Raw genomic sequence first — 18,585 nt, 5'->3', positions numbered from 1 at the left:
GCAGGAAGAGAAATACTAAATTAACTAGGATTATTTGGCTCTAATGGGACGCTTGTCCAGATGTGAGTCCCTTGGGATATACATGTTTCGTGCTCACAGTTTTGCGCTACATCCTTAGAAGGCTTGGGGGATGGTGAGGAGAGAATGGCTGGCTCCGTGGAGTGTGTGAAGGTGTCCACACCTTGTCCACAGGTCATTTCAGTCACGTCTTCTTAATCAGAATATATAATCTTACTACTTTACTCAATTTCATAGAGAAATCAAAAGAAGCATACAATATTATGCGCTTTTTTGCATGGTCTACTCAGGATAATTCAGCAGCCACTATTTTTGACTGAGTATTGGTGTCTTTGGGGAAACAAAAAAAACATTGGATGGATTTAGAAGTACTTGCCTGTCTCATCCCAGATGTTTGTGATCCAGTCTCCAGGTGTACTTTTTGGGTCCTCATCTCCACCATGACCAAACTCTTTTTGGCATGTTGTGCAGTACGCTCTGCTTTGGTTATTTATTCCCTGATTCGGTGGTATGCATCCTTCTGTCTTTCATTAAAATAACATGGCTGTCAAAAACAAAACAAAACAAAACTCAACAGGGGATTATGTCAGCAACAGAGAAGAACAATGAGCAACTTAATTTATTTGACCTTACTTGTATTGCTATTATGATGGTGGCTCATTGTTCATTTTACATTAGATGTTCTGGTTTTGAAATTATTAATGTCAAGGGTTATCTAAAAATGCAGTAATCAGTTGTTCTGTCTGCCTCCCCAGATAGGGATCTCATTCAACCTTATGGACCTAATATCTAGCATAAGGTCTTAAACATGGTAGGAACTTGATGAAACTTTGTTAAATGCCAAGTGAAATTCCTTGTAACTAGCCACTCACAGTCACTCCACATTTACTGATAATTTTAAAATGAGCTCTTCCTGGAGTGAAACTTTTACTTCTATCATCTATCTACATGCTTAGCATAAAATATAGGAATATAGAGAGTTCCTGAAAACTTGAATTGCTAATGTTAACATCAACGTAACTTTATAAGCAAACCAAGTCTTCTAAATTATTTGAAAGTAGTTGAAAACTATTTGCTTAAGGCGTATAAATATGTCATTTATATATATGTAGTGAAAACTATTCTTTATGGGAAAAAAATGAGCCAGTTTACCAAGGCTTTATCCGTTTGTAGAACATATGGAAGTATATTAACAATTATCATTTAAATGTCAGTGATTCTCAGCCCCACAATCACTGAAGCAGGACCTCTACTTTTTTTTTCAGTTTGACCACAAGTATTTCTGGGGCTTACCAAGAAGTATCTCACATATACTTGCAAAAGAGTCCTTTCCCATTGGGCGTTGTCACTGCTCTATGGTAACTCCTTCATCAGATTCCATCACCCTTTGCTGGATGCTGCTGCAGACCCTTGCAGGGCTGCCCTGATTCTCTGCCTAACACAGGGCTGTTTGCCTGCTCCCCCTACAATTTTGATAGGCACCACTGTCTCTGTTGGTTACTATCACAGGAGTACCTTTCCATATTAATAAATATAATTATATGAAGTATTTTTGTTGACTCATGTTGTTATTTATTTGTACACATCAGAATTTATATAATTTACCATATATTTTAATGGCATTTTATGCACTGTACCATAATTGATTTAACCAATCCCCAATTATTGGACATTTGGTTATTTTGTTTTTTACTATTATAAATAAGGCTGCAATGAACATCCTTGCCGTCAAAACTTGCACATTTCCTTAATCTTTGCTTTAGGATCATAATAGCTAATTTGATGTTTTACATGCTTCTTAAAAGCAAGGAAATGATTTCATAAGTAGTTCAAGAACTGAAGAGTTTGCAGGATTTAGAAGAGCAACTGATAAAAATAGAAAACTCTAACAATTATACCATGTATACCAGCTTAATTATCAGCTACAACAATTCAAGGAAGAGCTGTTCACTGGCCTAGAGCAACTATCTTCCTGGCTACGTTGGTTTTGTTTAGAAACTGCTCACCATCAAGTAAACATGTGGTTTTGGAATAATTTTGCAGACATTTTTATTGTTTTTCTTTAAATATGTAATTAAGTTATTTGAACCCAAATAAGAGTCCAGCAAAATGAGAACTAAATGAGCTCGCTTAATTTTACGATTTTTTTACCTGTTTAAGTAGTATAAGCATTTAAACAGCAGAAGTAGAGCTTATGTAACAGCACATTCCAGAGAAATTAATAATGGGAGCTCAAATAAGGGCAAGGAAAGGACTTAAGGAAGTCTCTAAAGCAGAGCTGGCTGGCTGATAAGCTAGGACCATAGGAAAGTTCCTAGCTGAAAAATGGAAATTAGGAAGGAGACTGCAGTTCTCAACATTTAGATCAGTTCTGTTTTATTTCTTCTGCTGGTTTCTTCACTGTCAACCAGAATATAAATCTGGTTTGCCAGGGGCAAATCCCAGGTCAATTCTGTACATCTTATTCGAGTCTTTCTCAGAGACTGGTTATGCTCATCATAACCCTTACTCACTGACAGGAAATTTCTCTATATCCAGATAGATCACCCAGTCATGATCACTGTATTGAGTGACTTACAAATCAGTTGCCTGCCTGAAATAATAATAGCTATCACTTATATGTACCACAGACTGGAGTAAGGTCATTACTTTCATTATTTGATTCTATCCTCCAATAACCCTAGGTTGCTGCAATCTGCAGGGAAGAGAAACTGGACTCAAGACTGCTTAAACAGTAAGAACTTGTACTGGCTTATAGAACAGGAAGAGCAAACATAGTGTTGGCTTCAGGCAAGGTTTCTCTAGGATTCTGGCTCTATTTTCTTACAATTCTGTTCAATTCTATATATCAGCTGTGTTCTGAAGCTGATTTCCCTGGTGGTGCAGAATGGGTGCTGGTAGCATTTGGGGCTACTTGTGTTCTTTTTGTTGTATGGAAAGAGAAAGAGATTTCCTGTCCTTCCACTAGCAGAGCAAGGAAAACCTTTCCCAGAAGCCTCCATTAATTCCTTTGTATTAGTCAGAGTGGGCTGCCATAACTAAATATCATAGACTGAGTGGCTTAAAGAAAAGAAATTTATTTTCTCACAGTCTGGAGGCTGGAAGTCTAATATCAGAGGGCCACCATAGTCAGGTTCTGGTAAGTACTTTCTGGCTTGTAGACTGCTAGCTTTTCTCTGTGCCCTCACATGGCAGTGAGAGAAAGAGAGAGAAAATGAGAAAGAAAGAGAGAGAGTGTGCAAGAGTGCTAGCTGTCTGGTGTTTCTTCTAATAAAAGCACAAATTCCATCTTGAGGTCCAACCCTCATGGACCTCATCTAACCCTAATTACCTTCCAAAGGCCCCACCTCCAAATACAAATACAAACACCATAGCATTGAGGGCTTCAACATATGAATTTTGTGGGAACACAATTCAGTCCATAGTGTCCTTCCTCATATCTCCTTAGCCATCCTGGTGCAATCATTTGCATTGAGAATGAGATTCTTGTGATTGGCTTAGATGGATCAGCTGAGGTGAAAAGAATGTGGGAGAGTCAACCACAGAGCCTATGGTTAAGTAGGTACATTTCACAAATCAGAAGACTATTTGAAAGATGTTAAGTGAGCAGCCAAGGTCATACACATAATGAGTGCCGAGAGCCAAGGTTCAAACAGCTATTTATAGGTATAATTTACATACCATAGAATTCACCATTTTAAAGTATACAATTCAGGGACTTCCGTGGTGGTCCAGTGGTAAAGAATCTACCTTCCAATGCTGGGGATGAGGGTTCGATCCCTGGTTGGGGGACTAAGATACCACATGCCATGGGGCAACTAAGCCCGTGCCGCAACTACTAAGCTTGAGTGCCTCAAAGAGAGAGCCCACGTGCCACGAACTACAGAGCCCACATGGCCTGGAGCCCATGCGCCACAACTAGAGAGAAGCCCAAGCACCACAACGAAGAGCCCGAGCCGCAACGAAAAGATCCCACATGCCTCAACTAAGTCACGTGCCCCACGTGCCGCAACTAAGACCGGACGCAGCCTAAATAAATAAATTTATTAATTAATTAAAGAAAAAAAGACAATCTATTAAAAAAATAAAGTATACAGTTCAATGGGTTTTTTAAGCAAATTTATACAGTTGTGCAACCATTACCAGAACATTTCCATCACTGCAAAAAGTTCCCTTGAGCTCACGTGCAGTCAGTCCTCATTCCCACCTCCAGTCCTAGGCAACCACTGATTTGCTTTTGGTCTCTACAGGCTTACAATTTCTGAATATTTCATATAAACGGAATCATGTATTATGTGGTCTTTTGCATCTGGAGAGCCGAGATTTAAACTCAGCTGATGCCAAAGCCCTTGTGCTTTACACTACATGATGTGTCACTTGTTTGCTTTTCTAGTTTGCAGCTTATCTGTCCCTTCTAGTTTTAGAGTGTTTTCTCTTTTGAGAGCAGATACCTTGCCCTGGCCCTTGCAGCCTGCATGGACAATCCAGGACCCCGAGTGCTGTGCCCCATCTTGGCTTCCAGGCATGGAAGGTCAGGCCCAAAATTAAATAGTTCCCCACTGCTCTTTGGACTTCGACTTAAGGCCTTTTTACAAAGTCCTTACTTTTAAAAGGTCTTTAAAAAGCCTTACTTTACTCCTTACTTCTTTGGTAGAATGGCACCCTTCCACTTCCAGAAATCTCCACTCCTGTCAAATCCAGCTGCTTGCAGAACTCCAGACAGACCTTCCATTATTAGATCTCCCTGCACTTGTTCACGCTGTTCAAACTGACTGGAGGCCTCTGATTGGATTTCGTGACCCTCCTGGTGGAAAAAATAGAAACTTTGAAGTAAAACACTGTGATTTATAATAAGAAATATATATTTGGACTTTATCCCTGTTTCTGTTTCACAGAGCTCCAAAAACTCTTGGAATTTCCTAAGTGATAAGAACACTAGGAGCATCTTCTGTTATAGAATCTGGTCTTTTATCTTTGGTTCCTGAAATAGCTCCAGAGCCATAAAGGTGAAAGGAGTGTCTTATTATTCATAACTAGTCCCTTTCAATCACACCTGAATTTATTACTTTTGGAAAGCCTCTCAGGATGAGGGCTGGTTGCCAGGGGAACCAACCATGATTAGAGGGTTGGAACTTTCAGTCTCATTCCCCCAACCTTTAGGAAGGGGAGAGGGGCTGGAGGCTGAGTCAATCACCAACTGGAAATGATTTAATCAACTGTGCCTATGTAATGAAGTCTCCACAAAACCCCAAGATGATGGGGTTCAGAGAGCTTCCGGGTTAGTCAACATGTGGAGTTGCTGGGAGAGTGACACATCCCAAATGGGCATGGAAACATGGAGCCCCTTCCCACATACTTTGCCTTATGCATCTCTTCCATCTGGCTGTTCCTGAGTTATATTCTTTTATGATAAACTGGTAGTTTAATAGGTAAAGGGTTTTCCTGAGTTCTATGAGCCACTCTGGCAAATTAATCAAACCTGAGGAGAGGGTTGTGGGAACCTCCAATTTATAGCCGGTCAGTTAGCAACACAGATGACAACCTGGACTCCCCATTGGTGCATGCAGCAGGGGGGTTGCGGTGGGGCAGTCTTGTGGGACTGAGTCCTGTTGAAATAAATTTCTAGGACCAAGATGGAGCCGCTCCTCCCCAAGGTACCACATCAGCAGAAGTTAGATAACTTTCATGTCCCTGTAAATGTTCCGCTTGATCAGGATTGCAGTATATCCAGACAGCCAATCGCCAACTGCCAAGAATCCGCAATGATTTCATTGTTCTAAATAAAGTCAGATATGCAATCTCAGCCAATCAGTTTAAGCCAAATACTTTTTCCTTATTCCCTAATTGACCTGCTAGCCTTAAAAGGAAATCCCCAAGTTCCTAGCCAATCATGCCCTGTTTCCATGTTGCCTCTTCTAACATTCTATAAAGCTCGCTCTTGCCCATAAACCCCTCCGGAAGAGTGTTCCACTGCTTGTGAGGCAGTGTACTCTCATCCATGAATTGTTTTCCCTTGAATAAAGGACATCCTACTCGTTACTAAATTGTTTCGTCATTTGACAGCACTTAACTTGTGGGATCTGGTGCTATCTCCAGGTACACAGTGTCAGAATTGGGTTAAACTGCAGGACACCCAGCGGGTGTCCCAGAATCCACTGGTGTGCAGAAAACCCACCCATCTGGTGTCAGAAATGAGATAGTATTGTCATAGAGTATTGAGAGGAGGGGAGACGCAAAAAGGGAGTATGTTTTTTCCTTTACAGACCATTTCGGTTTAAGCCCTTTTGCTATTTCCTGGCTGAGCGACTTAAAACAAGTTGCTAAAACCTTCTGAACCCCTGTCTCCTCCTTAGAGGACCATGGATACTAATAATTATTTCATAGGTTTATTCTGAGAGATCAGAATCTGCATGTGCAAATGCCTGACAAGCAACACGTACTTAATAAATGTGAAATCCTTCAGGACCAGAAGTCCTACTTCCTTCATGAATTTTCTTTCATCTCCCCAACCTAAACTGGTTACTCTTTCTCTGAACTGTCATAAAAATCACAGCTAACACAATTGGTTTCACGATTAACCAGGCCTATGTTGTGATAACTCTTCTGGTGCTGTCTTGGATTACTATTTAAAACTCACAACTATTTAACTTTCCAGTTAGATTATAAGCAACTTGCAGTCTCTGTATTATATAGCACAGTGTCTTTCCTAAGTATTTGGAAAGAACACCCAGTACAGAACCTTCTCTTCTTCAGGCATACTTGACACCACTTTAGTATGCTCAGTAAATAGCAGTCATTCTCAACTAGGAAGCTGACAACAGAAACAGGACAGAGGAAGACTATATCCCCCTGCATTTGGAAGGATTGCAGGAGTCATTGTGACTAAGGCACAGACCTTTATTGACATTCTGATGTGGATGTGGCTGTGCTCACTCTGAGATTCCCAGTAACTGCAGGGGCAGCTTGCTTACCGTCCTCCTCCCGCAAGTGGTCCTGGGCCACAGTTCCTATTTCAAGCCCCTGTTGCCCCCATTTATAAAGACGGCTTCTGCCTCGATTCCTGGTTCAAAAGTTGCTTTTCTGGTATTCCAAGCATCCCATACCAAGAATGACATGATCGTGAGTCCTAAGCAGGACCTTGCTGAGGATGCAAGGGGATGCTATTTATACTTTTGAATGTCAAGACAACAGGCATCACTCAGCACTGTCCAGGCCAGTTTTCCATACTTCTCCTGGTACTGGATCTCTACATTCCATTTCCCGGTCCTCTCCTTGAGGACCAAGAGCCTGTCCCTGAAACCCAGCAACAGATCTCCCAGACACAGATTGCCTTAACCTGAGGGCACTGTCCTTTGCCCTCCTGGCTGGACTTCTGTTGTTAGCTGAGTCAGACCCTCCCACCCTCTTCCTAGGGCAGTGAGTTTGGCCAAGTCCCAAGATTAATGACTGTTTTACTCTGAGAAAAGAGCTGTGCTTCCTGTGACTGGGCAAGTGCTGCTGTTAATCCAGTTATCTGGTTAAAGTACAAACTGTCCTCAAATAAGGGACAGGGAGCTTTGCACTGACAGGCCGCTGCCAATTCCACTTGTGCTGGAATCTACAGCACTCCCAGCCCTCCTAAAGTAGGTCATTGGGTCAGAATGCTTTGGGGAGTTCCAGCAGACCACAGTGTCACCTTGGCTATGACTCCCAAGCAGATTCCCTCCACCCCAGCTTTTTTCCTGGGGGTCTCTCTATCTCTCTGCTAAGTCACAGACTTGGGTTTCTCTGACTCCTAGTTTCAGGTACCACTTGACACTAAAATACTTCCTAAGACACCTCTGTCTATCACTGTAATTTCTCCTTTAATTGGAAGCATTTTCCTTGGAAAGCCATGTTAAAAATGCACATTGACTTGAGGGGAAAGAATGCCAAATATGACACATTGCTTTGGGGTTATTAGAATACTGATACTTCAACATACAGATGGCCAACAGGCACATGAAAAGATGCTCAACATCACTAATTATTAGAGAAATGCAAATCAAAACTACAATGAGGCATCACCTCACGGTGGTTAGAATGGCCTTCATCAAAATATCTACAAACAATAAATGCTGGAGAGGGTGTGGAGAAAAGGGAACCCTACTGTTGGTGGGAATGTAAACTGGTACAGCCACTATGGAGAACAGAATGGAGGTTTCTTAAAAAACTAAAATTAGAGCTACCATATGACCCAGGAATTCTACTCCTAGGCATATATCTGGAGAAAACCAGAATTTGAAATAATGCATGCACCCCGATGTTCACTGCAGCTCTATTTACAATAGCCAGGACATGGAAGCAACCTAAATGCCCATCGACAGAGGAATAGATAAAGAAGATGTGGTACATATATACAATGGAATATTACTCAGCCAAAGAAAGGAATGAAATTGTGCCAATTGCAGAGACGTGGATGGACCTAGAGATTGTCATACAGAGTGAAGTAAGTCAGAAAGAGAAAAACAAATATCATAATATCGTTTATATGTGGAATCTAGAAAAATGGTACAGATGAACTTATTTGCAAAGCAGAAACAGAGTCACAGATGTAGAGAACAAACTTATGGTTACCAAGGGGTGGGGGTGGGATGAACTGGGAGATTGGGATTGACATATGAACACTACTATGTGTAAAATAGATAATTAATGAGAACTTACTGTATAGCACAGGGAACTCTACTCAGTGCTCTGTGGTGACCTAAATGGGAAGGAAATCTAAAAAAGAGTGGATACATGTATAGGTATCTCTGATTCACTTTGCTGTACAACAGAAATGAACACAGCATTGTAAAGTAACTATACTCCAATAAAAATAAAAATAAAAAAAGAGAGGGGACTTCCCTGGTGGTGCAGTGGGCAAGACTCTGTGCTCCCAATGCAGGGGGTTCGATCCCTGGTCAGGGAACTAGATCCCACATGCATGCCGCAACTAGGAGTTCGCATGTCGCAACTAAGAAGTCCACCTGCCGCAACTAAAAGATCCCATATGCCGCAGCAAAGATCCCGCGTGCCACAACTAAGACCTGGTGCAGCCAAAATAAATAAATTAATAGGTATTAAAAAATAAAAAAATCATACTGATACTTCAAAAGACAAAGCTTTTAAGGTGGGGAGGGGGTCTCTACACACAATTTGCCAAAGAGTTATCAGTATAATTTTATCTCCTTGAGGGTATTTTTGGGAGTAAAAGGACAAGATTATAAAAGTCCAGTTAAAAAAATCTTCCTTGAAGTAATTTCAGTCCCCTTTTACTGGTCTGTATCTCTCTTTGGTGATGTCTCCACTTCTGGAAATTCAGGTAAATTCAATTCAACAAGTATTTATTGAGGTCAACTTTGTGCATGCTATTATACTAGGCACTGGTGATATCAAGAAGAGCAAGAGAGTCCTGGCCTTCAAGAAACTCGGGAAAGAATTCCATATTCCCTATTCACAGAACGTGTTATCGGCTCCCGCGCAGTCAAAATTTTAGCCCCTACATGTTTTTATTTCATTTCAAAGTTATATAATTTATATACACACACATTCTTGGAAAAGCAAAAGAATCATACTAAAGATGATCCACCACCCAAGCATACCAACTGAAAAAGAATAAACTATACATGCCTCTTTCAGGGAGAATTTCCTGCTAGGTTGCAAGTGCATTCTAATCCCTATGTCTTCTAGAGATTTTTTTGGTTGTTGAGTCTCTATGTATAAAGTAAGCTTAAATACAACTAGATTCACATTTATAGTAAATCCAAATGCATAATTCCCTCCCACCTCTTTCAGGAGCCAGAGAAAAGACAAAGAGAGCAGGAGAGACTATCACAGATGTTTTGATAAAGCCGAAAAGCCACCACTTGCATGAGAGATGAAGTCATTCCACTTTCTTTCAAAGGTCACATGAATTTGGGTAAACACCAGTGGGCATATTTAGAAGGAACAGAAGCAAAAGCCTTCTAATTATCAAGTTTCTTAAAAATAGAATGGGCTGCCTTGACAGATGGTGAGTTCTTTACAAGCTTTAAACAAAGCCAAAGCTAGACAACCTCTAGAAAGTGGTGCTGTAAAGATAAAGATGTCTATATGTTTTCACAAGGCATCTATGGCCCAGATTCAAGAAAAGGAGGGACCCTTGAAAGATGCTGGGCCAGTTGAATGGCACTGAACATTTTAAAGGTCTCCTTTTTTGCTGGCCTCTAAAATACCAAGTATGGAATATTTATTGAATGAACCTCGTTCTCTTGGGAGTGGAGGGAACTTGATAAGACATGATGTTATCTACGTGATTACCCAGGTTTGGAAACTTCCAAGGAGGAGTTAACACTCGGATTGCAGATCAGGTTAACGGGTTCTGCTAACAGGAAAACTCACATCTGGAGAAGTGACTCACGTTAGGCTGAAAGGCTGTTGCTTTAAAAAAGGAGACAGAATCTGGGACATTATTCAAGCATTTACAACAAAGTTTAAACCCACACTGGGACCAGTGCTTGGGTATTCACCAACTTTGCAAAGGAAAACAAAATAAAATTGAAAACAAGCTGGTGAGATGAAGTAAGGAAAAGAGTCAAAGGTATATTTACATGTTTGTGAAGTTGTACTTTTAATAATGTTGTTACTTGCAATGTGCCATTGATGACAATTTACATACAAGTTTTAAACCAATTGGACAGACTCCATCATTACTTTCAAACACTGTTTGGATACTGTATAGACCCTCAAGCATTTACGTGACTCATTGTCTAGAAAACTAACATTCTCAGACCCAGAACTCTAAGTTATAGAGAAATATTTCTCATACTATGAGATCTCTCAACCCATCCCTGCATCCCCTATAGAGTCGGTTCATCTACATAACAACTGTACATATGATCTTTTACATATCCTTAAAAAAGATCATAATAATAGCTTATACCTTAAACTCATATCCAGTGTCAGGCATTGTTCTTTACATGTACATATGACTATCTTAAGAAAATCTGCTTTAGAGGTTAAAAACAGATATTTTTCTTATATAAGCAGTCCTTGTGTCAGTGATATACATAGCATAAATGATCTTTGATTTTTGTTTTGTCTTGTTTTACGTGCCTGTGTTTCTTTCTCACAGGATTTTCACACTTCACTTTACGTAAGCCTTATCACAGAAGCTTCAGAAAAGGGAATTTATCCGTTCCAAGACTCCTAAGACCACCCCTGTACCAGAATCTCTGGGAGCGGGACTCAGGAGGATAAATTTTGTTTTTTGGCTGCGTTGGGTCTTAGTTGTGGCATGCAGGATCTTTTGTTGTGGTGCGTGGGCTCAGTAGTTGCAGTGCAGGCTTAGTTGCCCCAAGGCATGTGGGATCTTAGTTCCCCGACCAGGGATCTAACCCACGTCCCCTGCATTGGAAGGTGGATTCTTAACCACTGGACCACCAGGGAAGTCCCAGGAGGCTAAATTTTTAATGAGCATCCCTAGTGATTTTTGTGGATGTTAAAGTTTGAAAACCACTGCTGCTATCCCTCTTGAATTACCCAAAGTACTGGTAGCTCCCTTTAGCTTTCTCCTCTTGGAGCCCTGCCCCTCCCAGGACATTCCTCTTGTTCAGTTTCTTCTTTTTTTTCCTCTGCTGGTAAAGCAGAAGAACCTGCACCATCCTGAGAAAACATACTTGGACCCCTTTTCCTGTATTTAAAAAACCCTGTAGGGCTTCCCTGGTGGCGCAGTGCTTGAGAGTCCGCCTGCCGATGCAGGAGATGCGGGTTCGTGCCCCGTTTCGGGAAGATCCCACATGCCGCGGAGCGGCTGGGCCCGTGAGCCATGGCCACTGAGCCTGCGCGTCCGGAGCCTGTGTTCCGCAAATGGGAGAGGCCACAACAGTGAGAGGCCCGCATAACGCAAGAAAAAAAAAAAATAAAAATAAAAAATAAAAAATAAAAAACCCTGTATATTGGGGGAAAGCTGGAATAAAGAACACACACCCTAAACAGAGATCGTTCTTATTAATAAGGTCAAGAGTACAGTGAATGAAGCAGAATGTCTAACAGTTGCTATAGTACATAGATACGCCTTCAAGACTTGAACCTAGAGCTTTCCTTTTATTTCTCAGAAATATCATTGCTAGCAGTGACTTACAAAAGCAAACACTGGAAGTCCTTTCATTTTTCAGATTTTCCCAGCTCTCATGAAATATGCTTATTTATCCACCTAATAATATATTACTATTTTTGCAAAAGTAATACATATTAAAACAATATAAAAGGAAACGCAGTGAAAAAAGAAGTCCCTCCTACAGTAACCCCAGCAAATGACACACCACTGTGGCCAGTTTATCCTCCAGAGATACTCTATACATACAAACCATATAAATATATAACCCCCCTTTTTTACACAAATAAAAGCGTATTGTATACAACATTGTACACCTTGCTTAATTCATTGAACAAAACATCTTATTGTTGCAAATCAGTACCTCATTCTTGTCAACAGCATATCCACTATGTTAAAACATAATGTAGCTGTGGTTCCCCTCCTTTCACTACACGGATCAAAAAGTGTCTTGCAAAGACACTTGCAAAGATACTGAGATCTCTTGCAAAGACACTTGCAAAGATACTGAGATCTTGCAAAGATACTGAGATCTCTTTGATGACCGTGATCACTCTGCTTCCAGGCATTTTCCACTATGCTTCCTTCAAGGTATGCTTGAACTGCAGTGAAATAACTGAGGATTATTTAACCCCTATTATTTGGATTCATCCTAGGTAGATCATAGGTTCAGTCAATAATATTGCACAGCTCACAGGTAAAAGGAAGACTACAGGGTACAGAAGAGGAGAAATTGCTAAATCATACCCCGGTATTTGCTAAAGCAATGTTTTTTTTCAAATTCAGGTTGTGACCCATGGATAGATTGTGAAATCACTTTAGTGAGTTTAAAAATCCAGCATACATTAGAAAGAAAAGTAGAATAGACAAGTTGTGCAGCCCATATAAAAAAGGTAGGTATTGTTTTATGAAACGTTTCAGGTTAACATTTACAAGTATGTGTGTAGTGGTTTCTGATATGAAATATATCCCTAGCTGAAGTCACGGTAAAAATAAATTTGAAAACCTTTGTCCTCAAGCATACTCCTTGTAAAAATAAATCCTTTAAATCGGAAGAAAATGTAAGAGGCTTGTGGTGTTAAAAGATAAACTGAAGCATATGAAAAACTTGAAGAGTTTATTTGAGCAAAAATTGATTGGGACAGGGCAGCCCCAAACCGGAAATGGTTAAGAGTGCACAGCCAACAGGAGCCGGGGGAAGACTTATATAGCAAAAGTGCAGAAGCAAAGAAAGGAAATTATTTGATTGTCTATAGCTTAAAGCCTAGGTGGCTGTTTGTAAATGGTTGTCCTTAAGTTTCAATTTCCTAACTTTCAGGTATTTACAGGTTTAGATTTCAGTTTGCTTAGTAGGCAGACAGGGCATAGAGCCACCTGTCTAAGGGCCTCCATGATTAATTAATTTAACAATGGTCAAATAAGTTTGGCAAAGACTGAGAACCAATTTGCCTTTTGGAGATTCAAAACTCATATCAGCATATTACAAGCCCTGTAAGTCTTTCAGTGAAGAAATGTTTAACTAAACATTTTCTAAAGATTGGCTGCAGAACTTTTTTTTTTTTTTTTTTGTATTTCAGGGATAACATCTATTAACATCTTTTGGCCCTGGTGTTGGGAGAAGCAAGCTTTCATCTGTGCTGTCATGGTCTCTGATTTCTACTGGCAAGTTGTCATCTCTGAGAGCACTAACTCCTGTCCGAGTTTGATCTACTTCAGTTTAACCCAAGTTATCACAAAGAGGGGACTGTGGTGTGTGCGTGGAGAGAAGCGTAGGCCACTGGCAGTAAGGAAATAACAGCATATGTCGATTTGCTCAGTCTCATTCTGGTACTCAGAATCAAACTGCTCTACCATGTCTTGCTTTTGACTACTCATTTAAATTCCAGGGTTTCTTCCAGGTCTGTGGCTAAGACCTCTTCCTAAGCTTCCTCCAATCCAGGCATGCTTAGGGAACTAATCTGGAGCCAGAGTGGGAGATCCCAGGGCCTTCCCTTGATAATTCCTTCTGCAGCTCTACTGCTATTACATAAGGAGGTCTGAATTAAGACTTACAAGTGACTCAGTAACTAACTGGACTGAGATATTGTAAACTTGGGCAAGTTATTTAACTCTTCTGTGTCTCCAGTTGCCATATATAATATAAGGAGGTTGGAACACTGATCTCAGAGATCTCATCCTGCACCAATATTTGGGGTTTAATCTGGTAGTTTCAACCTTTACAGTAATCCTGAAACTTCTTCCCTCCAGCATTTTCCTCCCTTCCTCTTTTTTTGACTTAATTTTCAAGTGTTTTGGAGTCTGCCTTTCGCTAAACATTGTATTATCAATGGCTGGAGATAGGATGGTTAACAGGATGGTGAGTAATCTTTATATCCTGTTCCTAGCAATCACCTGCTTGGACAAAATGGTGATTCCTAACTCTGTCTGGTCACTATCATTACTGCAGAAAACATTTTCTTCATTTCACAGAAACATCTACTCTGCTCAAACAAATAAATACGTGACTCATATTTACATTAGAAAATAGATCATGCCAGTTTCCTGTTTGGGAGGCTTCCTCAAAGAACACCCTGCTTTGTTCCCTTGGAGAAGAACAACGATATCAGTAAGTGCTGCCACCTTACAGCAACAGCTGGCCAAGTACTATATTCATGATCTAAGTCCTAGCCAGTGGAATTCTGTTCAGGCAAGACTCACTTCTGAGAGGCTGATAGACTGATTTAAAATTGAGTTAGGGACTTTCCTGGTGGTCCAGTGGTTAAGACTCCAAGCTTCCACTGCAGGGGGCACAGGTTCGATCCCTGGTTGGGGGAATTAAGATCCCAAATGCTGCGGGGCGTGGCCAAAAAAAAAGTTAAATTGAGTTAAATGAAAGTGGTTACTGATGCTAATACAACTATTCCTTTAAAAGGGTAGAATATCTATGTTACACCTAAATATCGAATATACTGAGAAGGTGGATACAAAATTAAATGTCTCATAAACCTTCAAGTCTATTCTGCAAGTTTTCTTAAAAACACACACAAAACAACTAGCAAAGAAGGGAATACCCTGGTGGTCCAGTGGTTAGGATTCCATGCTTTCACTGCCAAGGGAGGGCCCAGGTTCGATCCCTGGTCAGGGAACTAATGGAGAACTAAGAGCCCACAAGCTGTGTGGCGTGGCCAAAAAACCCAAATCAAAACAAAACAAAGAAAAAGCCAAACAAGCAAAACATGCTGGCTTTTTGTTAAGAACATTCAGACATACTTTTGGAATGCTGCTACATACATGGTAGTCACTGTAAAACTTTCTGTTTTTAAATTCCTAATTGTTATATGACCTTAAAAAAAGTATACTCTAGATGATGGAAGATAATAGTTGCATTGTACTTTGTACTGGTCAGATCACATGTGGGACACTGTGTTCAACTCTAAGCACTGCATTTTTAGAGAAACACAGACAAATGAAAATATTCTCAGAGATGTGAGGGAAGTTAAAATCATTGGTAAATGGAATTGCTAAAGAGGGTGTGTATTTTTGGACCAGAGAAGAGCAGATGATAAGGGCACACAATAGCTAGCTAGCTGTCTTCAAATATGTAAAAGGAGGTAGCATTCTTATACATTGCTCTGGAAAGCAAAACACAGACAAAGGGTAGCCATCAGAAGAGGCATATTTTAGCTTAACCTAAGATGTAGATTAGATTTTTGCTTTGGTATTTGATCATTAGAGGTAACCAAACAGAGGCTAGACTATCACCTGGCTGGAATATTGTAGCTTTTAATTCTTTTTTGAATATTAGATTTTATGTTCCTTCTTTCCCTTTGGTCAGTGTGAAACCCAGAATCTGATGAAGGAATTAGGCCACATAGTACAATTCTATATTACATTTGAAAAGGTTACCTGGTACAATTTGATACAGAACCTAGGTTTTCTTTGGAACCATGTTTCTCATAGCTCTAAACTAATTGCAAAGTTGTGCCTGATCTCATTCATATTCCGGATGTATATTTCCAAGCATAAGTAGTATAAAATATCTCATATTATGACCTCAAGGACATAGTTTTGAAGATATGTATAACATGCAGTGCCAGAAATGTAAACTTTCAGCTTTTAAAAAATTGAAACTTCAAGGGCATTTTCTTGAAATAGATTGAGCTCAACTTGCCCTGCAATTTTCTAGAAGAAAACCTGTTATCAATTTTCAGAGAATCATCCCAGGAAGTGCTGACTTTCAGAAGTAAGATAAGATCACATCCTGCGGGCATCACATCCTGCGTGTGGGCCGAGGGCCTCTATAAATCGTCGGTTATGGATGCACTGCTCTGAGTGAGGGCTGGGGGCGTGAGTGACTGGACAAAGTCAATGAATACAAGTGGGGTGAGGAGGGGGTGTGGAGAGGGACATGATGGGAGGGTGGAGCTCCGCAGAAGGGGAGAAGGACTAGCAGTGCCACTGCAAGCAGTGGTTACAGCCTTCAGCAGAGCAGCTGAGATTATGCACAGATGCCTGCAGGGAGACTGTGGAAAGACTGAGTTGCCTTTCCTTTCCGGAAGAGCATTTAGATGGACGAAAGCAGAATAGTATACTCTCAGATTTTAATCCATTGGTGTTGGAGAATAAAGAAGCCTACAGATTCTGATGATGGTAAAAATACTACTTTATATTTGAATATTATCTTATATTTTTCAAAGTTCTTTCACATTTTATGGGACCAAATATAACACTGTAGAGACTTTAAAATATTCTTGCAATTTTTGGACTCCCAAACTTGTGTAATGGCTGCCAAATTTAGCGTATCCAATGTCTTTGTAGGGCCAGTGAATTTAGTGGGTATCAAGGATGATCTCAGCATTTTAATTTTTCAGTAACTAATACAAAGACCATGTCTCCAACTTCATATTCTGGCCCACTGTGTAGTTTGGAAGTTAGAGCTAGTTTTGTGGTGCAAAATATTGTCCAGAAGGAAATTTGGCCAGGACATTGACTTGATTGCTTAAAAAAATGTGCAGGAGGTCCAGGATGCATTTTATAAGTTTGTTCTGGTTTATTCTGATAAACCTTATGGTCATATGGTTTTAAGACTGGTGCCAGTGATTCCTCAAACTAAAGCAGAAATGTTGGGCTTCCCTGGTGGCGCAGTGGTTGAGAGTCCGCCTGCCGATGCAGGGGACACGGGTTCGTGCCCCGGTCCGGGAAGATCCCACATGCCGCGGAGCAGCTGGGCCCGTGAGCCATGGCCACTGAGCCTGCGCGTCCGGAGCCTGCGCTCCGCAACAGGAAAGGCCACAACAGTGAGAGGCCCGCGTATCACACACACACAAAAAAGGCAGAAATGTTAAGTATTATTTTTCAAATCAATATTCTTCATATCTTGTGGTTATTCTCAGAAAACACAACTCTATTTTTTCTCAAATACAATATTAAGGATTCTATTCAGATTCATGTATTAAGTATTTATTGAGGAGAAAGTCAAAATACAAGTTATGTCATTATAAAGAGTCACGGCAACAGAAGGGGTATAGCATATAATAGATAAGAGTATGGAGTCACAGTCTGACTGTCAGAGTTTAAATTTTAACTCTACCACTTACTACATGAGATTTCTTAGGTGAGTCAATTAATTTCTCTGTGCCTTGTTTCCCTCAGTTGTGCACTGGGCATAATAATAAGACCTACTTCTTAGAATTGTGAATTTTCAACGAATTAATACATGTAGAACAGTCTGAACAGGACCTAGCCTTGGTAAATGCTCTGTAAGTGGTAGCTATCATCATTCAAGGATTTCTACTTGGATTTTAAGAATTCAAGCAAAAGTTTCCTTAACTTTTCCATATGTTTTAAAGCATAGTGAAAGAATTTTATACCTTAGATCTTTTTAGAAATTACACTTCTTACAGTTTCAGAATTTCAAATCAGTGGACAAGTGTAAATATAATAATGTTTAGATATGTAAAGTGAAATAATTTCATTTTAAAAAGTGAGAGAATTTAAGTATGTGTAAAAATAAGAGAATTTAGGTATATGTATTAGATTAAGGGACTTGCCCAAGATGTGAAATACGAAGCCTATATCAGGGATTCTGTCTTCCGATAATCTCTAGAGCATTTAAGTATGTAAACCATAATCTGCAAGCAAAAGTAAATAAATACCCAGAGCCAACTTTGGATCACAGATGTTATTAGCACTTTTGTACCCACTGGTATTTTTATAAACGTGGCTTTAAATGCAAGATGAGTTAAAGTCCAATGTGACTTTAAGTAAGTGAGTTGAGTCATCTTAACTTCTGCAAAATGTACTCAATTGCTTTTCCATGACAGCAACCTTAAGAGAGTATCTATACATAGGCAAGGTAGAATGATTATCTGGGGAAAGCAAACCATATAATTCAAACCAAATGACGCCCTTTGGTCTGAACTTTCTGAATAACTATGACTAAACTGGTTGTTCTTTGTTTTATTTTGTTTGTTTTATTTTGGAAACTGGGGGAT

Source organism: Lipotes vexillifer, unplaced genomic scaffold (assembly GCF_000442215.2).
Source record: "Lipotes vexillifer unplaced genomic scaffold, Lipotes_vexillifer_v1.1 scaffold90, whole genome shotgun sequence".
In the NCBI taxonomy this organism is placed as follows: domain Eukaryota; kingdom Metazoa; phylum Chordata; class Mammalia; order Artiodactyla; family Lipotidae; genus Lipotes; species Lipotes vexillifer.
The sequence above is the reverse complement of the archived record's forward strand: the minus strand, read 5'-3'. Positions refer to the sequence as shown.